Source organism: Macaca mulatta, chromosome 11 (assembly GCF_049350105.2).
Source record: "Macaca mulatta isolate MMU2019108-1 chromosome 11, T2T-MMU8v2.0, whole genome shotgun sequence".
NCBI classification, from domain to species: domain Eukaryota; kingdom Metazoa; phylum Chordata; class Mammalia; order Primates; family Cercopithecidae; genus Macaca; species Macaca mulatta.
The window spans coordinates 66,283,513-66,292,574 of NC_133416.1; the positions used below are offsets into that span (position 1 = coordinate 66,283,513).

A 9,062-nucleotide genomic window follows, 5' to 3' on the forward strand; every position below is an offset into this window, starting at 1 on the left:
AGACCATTTCTGGGACTTTGGAGATAAGATGAAGAGTAGTGTTTGCGTTAAGGAGGCGTGAAAGTATTTCCTGAAATTCCAAGTGTCAACAGAAAATTGACACACACAAACACAATTTTAACCTGAATCTGAATATATGTCTCAATCAGCATGAGCCTGTAGTAATATTCGTAATTGTGAAGACGGTAAGTCACAGGAGAAGAACACTTAAATATATTAATTTCCAGACACAAATGCTTATCAATATTATATTCCTGATATCTGTCACTGATGCAAAGGACTGTGTCACCACTGGAGTTTCTGTGTGATGTGGGCACCAAATGACAGAGAACTGACATCCAGCAACCAGCTCTCCACTTTCTAGCTGTAAGAGAAATACATATTGTCACCGTGTGGCTGGCAGTGAATGTCATCATTGATACAAAGCATGGCACTAGGAACTCGCTTATGCATTAAAAAATTATGTTAAGGTTCATAGCTCTTCTCTGATACGTTTGTGGGTTTGTGTGGGGTTCGTCACTAATGTAGACATCTAGTTCCCTGAAAATGTGAAATTCGGCAGTGACTTTTGAAGACCCTTTTCATTCTCTGACTGTAAAATTTAAAATTCATTTTATTCTATTCTTATTCTATTTTTAAACTGTGTAACACAATATGATTGTGAATTAAAAGAAAAAGCCTTTCTGGTCTATAGAGATTTGCAATAAATAGGAAGGATAGACATATACAATAAGAAAATATGGTGATGTGGAAGAAACAATGATTTTAAGAGCAATTGTACATTTGGCAGAGGTATGGAAGAGAAAGACCCTAAGAAATGCCCTTATGGAAAAAAGAAATATTTGGAATTCCATTGTGTGTAGACAAAATTTCCATGCTACCAGACAGTCAGTTTGATGTCTCATATTTACATCCTAGCTAGAACCCATAAATAGTTCAAGTATTTACTGATTATTTCAGATAGAACGTTTCTTCATAACAGAAAACTGACAGAATTATCTGATTAGTTTAGTCCTTCTGTAATCTCCTGGATTCTTTCCAGAAGTAGAGTTAGATGGCATACTTGCAGACATGCTTATTCTTGCTATCTTGTTTCCTATTTACCTTTTCCAAACTAAAAGCATATTCAGCTAAGTTACGTTACACCATGGAATTATTGGCAGTTAGGTCTTGGATGGTGTGTAGTTTGTTTTAACAACCAGTATTTGAGGCCAAACCATAATACCAGGCCAGCACAGACATGCTTCCCATTAGCGCATCTATTTTAAAGGGAAACACACTGTATGCTGAGCTAACTGAATTTCCACTCACTGCAGTTTGCAGCAAAACCAGCCTGGAAATGGCCTCAAGGGGACTTTGCTTCAGCTTTTATTAAAGTCCATCAAGTACATATTATGCAGATACATAAAAATAGATTAACAATCATAAAAGAATGACTCATGTTTATTACCTTGAAGAATAATTACATAAGACAAAAAAAATGAAGCATTGCTAAACCTTAATAAAGTTGAAGAAGACTACTTCCTCTGTCAAACACAGCAAAACTAGATTTTTGGGAGAATGCCATGTTATATCTATTAGCTGAGCTATTATCATATACAATTTTGTTAATGATTTCAAGGTAATGAGTCAAAATTAAATCCAGAAAAATGATCATACTTACAAAGCCTTTGTCCTTTGTGGCTAAAATCCGGGTGACATATGTTAATTGTCTTGCAAAAAATATCCAAGCATTTATGGACAACAAAGTTCAATCCTATAGGAAGAAACCAAAGTGTGAACATGTTCATGTCTGTGTATGGATATTATGGGCTGAATTTTTAAAATGCATATGATTTTTTAAAATTCCCATGACCTCAGAATGTATTTAGACACAGGGTCTTTAAAAGATAATTAAGTTAAAGTTAAGTAATTAGAGTGAGCCCTAAATGATATGATTGACCTTAATCCAGTAAGAAGAGGAAATTTAGACACAGACATGTGCTAAGGGAACGACATACGAAGTCAGAGAATAGATGACCGTCTACAAGCCCAGAAGAGAGCCTGGAACAGATCCTTCCCTCATAGCCCTTGGAGGGAACCAGTCCACTGACATTTTGATCTCAGACTTCCAGCCTCCAGAATTGTGAGATGGTAAGTTTCTGTAGTGTAAGTCACCAACCAGTATGTGCTCCTTTGTTACGGCAGCCCTAGTAAACTTAATAGCGACACCTGAAAAGTAGCTGTCTATGTACCACCAATCACTTGCCCCCTATCTTCTGAGAGCAGGTTCAGGCCCTGCCTACTGCTAATGTTTGCATGGCCCGGGAAATGAGAATAAATGGAGGCCACTTAAGATAAATAAAATACTAATTAAAATGTATCAAGTTATTCTTCCATTTTGCATAAGATAGATTGTTCCTTAATGAAGTAGTGCTTCTTAGTAATTTAAGTATTTAACCATTATAAATCAAGCTAACAAATTATTATACACGTGTTTTATCCTTTTGTGTTGCAATAGTTTTGTAATAATAACTTTAAAATATTTTCACTAATGGTTTTAGTGATTGAAAATAAGCAAAATATCAGGGAAATGAATTTAATTATTATTGTGCAGATATGAATGTTCCACTGATGAGTTGGCAAAATTTGGGGTAGTAAAACAAAAATATACACAATGTATCATTAGATATTAATTTCATCAACTTTACTTTGTCTTCATTTAGTCACAACCACTAATTGTATAACTATACTCAAGACTTTTTTCTGCTTTACGTTCTACTGTAATTAATTTTAAAGTATACACTATTTGAATATACCTTCATCATAGTATAAATTAAATAAAATGTAACTACTTTCAGTGTATATGCAATTTGAATATATTACCATCAGAAGTATAAACTAACTGGAAAATGTAAAATGTTAAAATTATTTTATAAAGTTTTTTCTAAAATATGCAATATCATCTGTTAAAATTAAAATGTAGACTACAACTTATAACTAGTAAAAATGAAAACTGTAAATCTCAATTATTTAAATAAAGCTAACACTTAAAAATTAATTAACTAATTAAATATTTTTAAATGAAACTGTTCCCAATTTTTGTAGTCAGTGTTTACCTGGTTGCCCAAATAAAGAGTATTACACTTAATACATATGTGATTTAGACATAGATAGATGTACATATATATACAAGCTTAAGAGTAATATTGGAAGTTTAATATTGCAAATGCTCCCCAGCTGGCAGGTAAAACTGTGTGAATACCATGCTAGTTTACACACATTTTGGATCACAAACCAAATCCGCAAATTAGAATACCATGAAGAGGCTGGGCACGGTGGCTCACGCCTGTGATTCCAGTACTTTGGGAGGCCTAGGCAGGTGGATCACTGGAGGTCAGGAGTTAAAGACCAGCCTGACCAACATGGTAAAACCCTGTCTCTACTAAAAATACAAAAATTAGCTGGGCGGACTGGCAGGCGCCTGTAATCCCAGCTACTCAGGAGGCCGAGGCAGGAGAATTGCTTGAACCCAGGAGGCAGAGGCTGCAGTGAGTGGAGATGGCACCACTGCACTGTACCCCAGCCTGGGTGACAGAGTGAAACTCCATCTCAAAAAAAAAGAAAAAAAAAAACAAACGTGAAAAATAGCAACTAAATGGAGCCTCAGCACTACTGGGGAGCGACATTTTATTATGTAACAATCTATTTGAGAGGAAATAATTGACAAATGCATTTGTTTTCTGTTTATTTTTTTTGAGATTCAAAAATATTTTATTGGAAATGTGATGCACTTTCATTGTAACATCAGCTTTTATTTCTGTATACTGTATGAACTTTTCAAAACCGTTCTCCAAAGTTAACCATTTAAAACTCGTTCATGTATTTTATTATGCATCCTGCAACAAAGACTAAGAAGCAGGCAAGAATGACTGTAAAACAGACTAATTACTGAAAAGTTAATCTGTTTTTACATGAAAACGTTTTGAAACCAATTTTGTGTTTATTGAAGGATTTTTCTCATGCATATTATCCAAGATTTTTTTCTGTCAGAGTATTAATTTCCTAGGATTGCTGTAACAAATTACCACAAACTGGGTACCTTAAAACCTCAGAAATATTTTCTCTCACTGTTCTGGAGGCTAGAAGTGCAAAATCATGTTAGCAGGGTGGCAACTACTGGAACTCTGAGGGAGAATCTATTCCATGCTTTTTTTGCTGTCTTCTGTTGGTTGCCACGATGTATCACTCCAATCTCTGCCTCCAGCTCCATGTGGCATTCTCCACTGTGTCTCTATCTTCTCTCTCTCTCTCTCTCTCTCTTTTTTTTTTTGACAGAGTCTCGTTCTGTGTTAAACTCAAGTTGCTCAGACTGGAGTGCAGTGGGGCTATCTTGGCTCACTGCAACCTCCACCTCCCGGGTTCGAGTGATTCTTGTGCCTTAGTCTTCTGGGGAGCTGAGATTACAGGCATGCACCACCGCACCTGGCTAATTTCTGTATTTTTAGTAGAGATGAATTTTCGCCATGTTGGCCAGGCTGTTCTTGAATGCCTGGGCCTCAAGCAATTCGCTCGGCTTGGCCTCCCCAAGTGTTGGGATTACAGGCATGAGCCACCATGCCCCGCCTGTCTTCTCTTATAAAGAACACCAGTCATGTTGGATTAAGGGCCTGCTCTGCTCCAGTATGACCTCATCTTAGCTTACTTATAACCACAATCACAGTATTTCCAAATAAAGTCACATTCTGAGGCTCAGGAAGTACATTCATTTTGGGGGGACACTGTTCAACCCAGTACATTCAGTTTCTATTTAACATAAAAAATAATTCCCATACTATAAAAGACGAACAAATGACTTGTGATACAGGTGAATGATTGTTGAATATACAAATGTGATCTTTTATTTTCCAATCACATGCAGGGATAAGAATTTTTTGGGAATATGTCTCATTCACAAATATGACTTACATGCACAGAGAAATTAATACATTGTTCAAGTAGGATTCAGGGAATTAACTTAGGTTCATTCTCTCGTTTCTATTTCAAGCATATTGTTCTCCAGATTTCTTTTCTAATTCTCATTTCCCTGTAGGATTGTTCAGATTTAAATAAAGCTTGTAAAACAGAAGTAGTAAACAAGCCTGGGTACTAAAGTTAAAGGGTAGATAAAATGAGTCTGAGGTAAATTCATGTATTTAATTCTTACCTATTTTGTCCATACAGTTATGCTGATATTTCATTCACTTGGATTCACCAACTTAAAATTTGTAACCATAATGGAGAATCTTTTTTCTGTAATTGAAAAAAGTTTACTGAGCACATTAATAGTATATAGATATGATTTCAAGGATAACTATTTAAGAGAATATTTATTTACATGTATCATTAATCAACATGCCCTCTTCCACACCCCATGTGCCATTTGACTAATTATCTCCAACTCATCATTCAGGTCACAATTCAAGCGTGATGTTCTCACACCCGGTTTTTGACAACAGGTAAAATCCTTACTAGATGTTCTTACAGTACCATGTATGACCTGTTTGTAGTATTTACCACTGTGTCCATTTTGTATGGATTTTTGTGATTGTAACTAACATAATTTTCCTCTACTAACCTCAATAGGAAATGTATTGTGGGCCATGTATGTTGTACTTACCTTTGCTTTTCTAATGACAAGTTCAGTGCTTGCTGAATAACTGAATAAATTAGAAGTACATATTAGATATAAAAAGTTGACATGTGAATTATGAATTAATCTCATCAATTTGTTAAAGAATCTTCTACCAAGTACCCTTTTCCTGAATAAACTTTTACCCTTATTACAGTTACCATATCTTTGTAACAACATTAAGGGAGCATTGATTTTACTATATTAAATAGATAGGTTTCTATTTCAAATAGATTTGGCTGGATTATTTTGATTACTCAATTAAAAATACAAGATTCTAATAAGAGACTTTATTGCTTACTAAAGGCATTGTGATCTATTATTAAATACAATTGACATGAAATATAAGTTTTGTGAAACAATTCTCTGTAAGGATTTTACATTTTTACTTTGCAATATAGGAACAAAATGGCCATATCATACTGAAAAACCCCTTAAAATAATAAACTATAATTTGAAAAATGAAATTTTATCAGCATAATACATATTTAAATGAATAATTTAAAATATAAAATTTGTAAAAAGCCTACATTGGAGAAAACTATAGTAATTATTCACAAGTAGAGACACTGAAATCCATTCCATAATCATCATTACTTGAGCCAGAGAAAGACTGTTGCAAATTAAAACATCTAAATTCAAAATATAGGAAATGCAGATATGATTATAATATCTTTCTCTTTGACAGCTTGAGTTTACATAGTTAGATAAATACAACATAGTATTATTTAAAAAATTTCCTGGCCAGAGGAAGGATTGCATTTCAAGAGTCCAATATGATGCAAAGATTAACACATTTTTCTGGTCTTGAGATGCTGCTGCTCCTTGAGTAGAACTTTCTCTATCATGATAATATTTTCTACAGTTTCTTTTTGAGGGAAAAAATGCTAAATGTTATCAATTTTTAGACTGTCTTACACTTAAACCTATATCAAGACATTCAGGAACATACTATGAGTAAAGATGAGAGAAATTTAAAGAATAAGATGATGGTAACTTATAATTTGATAGTGGCTCTAAGCTTGGCTGAGCGCCCTCTGGGGTTATGTTGTACATTCTGATCTTATGGACTAAGTATCTTCTTGTATATCAATTCCCACATTAAAGGAGCTCTTCTCATAGAGTCTTCTTCCGTGTTTTCATGATCTGAACCAATTGCAATGTTTTCATCACTTGCTGTCTAACATTTAGGTTAAACCTTTCTGTCATGCTATTCCAAGCAAGTTCTTTTGATGATGCGATCCTGCAGTGAATGGAAGGAGACGGTAACAAGGTGACCACCAGGTCTCAGAAACTTCTGAGCTGTCTTCAGTCCTGTGTAGAGTTCATTGAGCTCATTGTTCACAAATATGTGAAGAGCCTGGAAAGTCTTGGTGGCAATATGGGTAGATCGCTGTAGCAAGTCTTTTCGTGCATAAATAGCAGAGAGAGGAAATGCACCTGCGACGATGCTGGCAAGCTGCTGAGGCAGATGCTGCGTGCCTGAACAATTGGTGAAGCAATTTTCTTGGCATGCTTTTCCTCCTCGTATGTTCTCAGGATACATGCAAGTGCCTGTTGATCTAAAGCATTGAAAACATCAGCAGCAGTGGGAGTGTCAGGGTACCTGCTACCATCCATCCTCATGTCCAAGGGGCCACCTTTCCGAAGGGAAAAATCTCTTTCAGGAGTATTGAGTTACACGTAAGAACACCCAAGATCCATACGAACTCCATCGAAAGTCCCTGGCTGCACTCCAGCTTTCATTAACAAGGCTTCTGCCTGGCTGAACTGGCCCAGCATAGCTCAGATTTGTTTACGATACAACTCTGAAAGATGTTCAGTGAATGCATAAGCTGTCGGGTCTCTGTCCAAGGCCCACAGAACAATATCTGACTCCTTCTGTAGAATGGCTTTTGCGCGCCCTCCCTAACCAAATGTCATATCTAGAAAAATCTGTCTTTTTTGTGGTGACGACCAATGAACAACTTCATCCACCATTACTGGAATATGTAATTTAGCCATAGTTTCAAAATCTCTATCTTGAGATCTGTGTAACTCCTGGGCTTGAGTTTGATCTTTTTGCTTCTAGGCTTCATATTCTTTACATTTTTCTGCTGTAGTATATATTCTTTTTTGTCTAGACACCTAACCTAGGTATGCCAGATTCCAACCAACATGAAAGACATTCTTTATACATTCTACAAAAATATGGATACCAAAGCATTCCGTAGGTCAACGAATCTGAGGCATGAAGACTTCTCAGTGGGCCTCTAACTTGGGCCAGCGACTACCGCTACGGTGCTGGAGAACCTGACTTTGCTGCACATCTAGGTCCTATCCCTGGGGGAAACTCTTCTCTTTCTTAACTGGTTTTGCCACTTGCAGTCTTTTTGCATTCAGAGCCACTCTCTACCAACCCATATAATCATGACATTTGTAGATAGATGCTTTCTGTCCTAGGAACATAGAGCAGTAGATTAAGAGAAACATTTCCTTGGAGCTTAATTTGTTTGAGTCACAGAGTAGATGTTTAGGCTTACAGGTTGTGCTGTGAGAGTGCTCAGTGCCAGACACTGAGACACAGAGGTGCTCATGCATTCTTTAATACATATACATTTTTGTTTGTGCCCCTGGTGTGTGTGGCCATATTTTTGTGTTTGTGATCTGTGAAACTGAAGAGTGGGAGACAGAGTGAGGGCCTGCATCTCCTGCTTATGTCTGAGGGTGTGCAGTGGGTTGAACAGTGTCCTCCCAAATTTATGTTTACTCAGAACCTCAGAATGTGACTTTATTTGGAAGTAAAGTATTTACAGATGTAATTAGTTAAGGATTTCCAGATGAAATACTCCTGGATTTATGGTGGGCCTTAAATCCAGTGGCTCGTGGTGTCCTTAGGGGAAAGAGCACAGACACAGATGCACAGGGGCGAAGGCCACAGGAAGAAGGAGGCAAAGGCTGGAGATAGACTGCCAAAGGCAAGGAAAGCCTGGACCATTAGAAGCTGGGAGAGGCAAGGAATCATCTCCCCTAAGCCTTCAGAGGGGAGCATGGCGCTGCTAGCAACTTGATTTTGGACTTCTAGGCTCCAGAGATCCAAGAGAATAAATGTCTGTTGTTTCAAGGCTCCTTTTCATGGTACTGGGCTGCAGCATCCCTAAGGAACTAATCCAGCGGGGTCCTGGTCACAGTGGATTTTCTCTGACATTGACTCTTGTCTTTAGTAACCAAGGAGAATAATCCAATAATTATTTTTCTCTCCATGTACTCTAACAATTGTCATATCAACATGATGGAACCCCATTATAAGTGCATTTGATTTAATCAAATTCAATTTCTCAAAAAAAAAAAAAAAAGAAGAGAAAACTGATAATTTCAAGTGTTAAGAAATAATGTATTTACCATTCACTGAGCATGTATCCCATTCAGAATA

The 9,062-nt window shown here is 36.5% G+C and overlaps 1 pseudogene; it reads right to left on the minus strand.

The window, feature by feature from the left end:
- Positions 1 to 6,647: 6,647 nt before the first annotated feature.
- On the minus strand, positions 6,648 to 7,856 carry LOC100424939 (12S rRNA N(4)-cytidine methyltransferase METTL15 pseudogene; annotated as a pseudogene).
- Between the last annotated feature and the right edge of the window lie 1,206 nt (positions 7,857 to 9,062).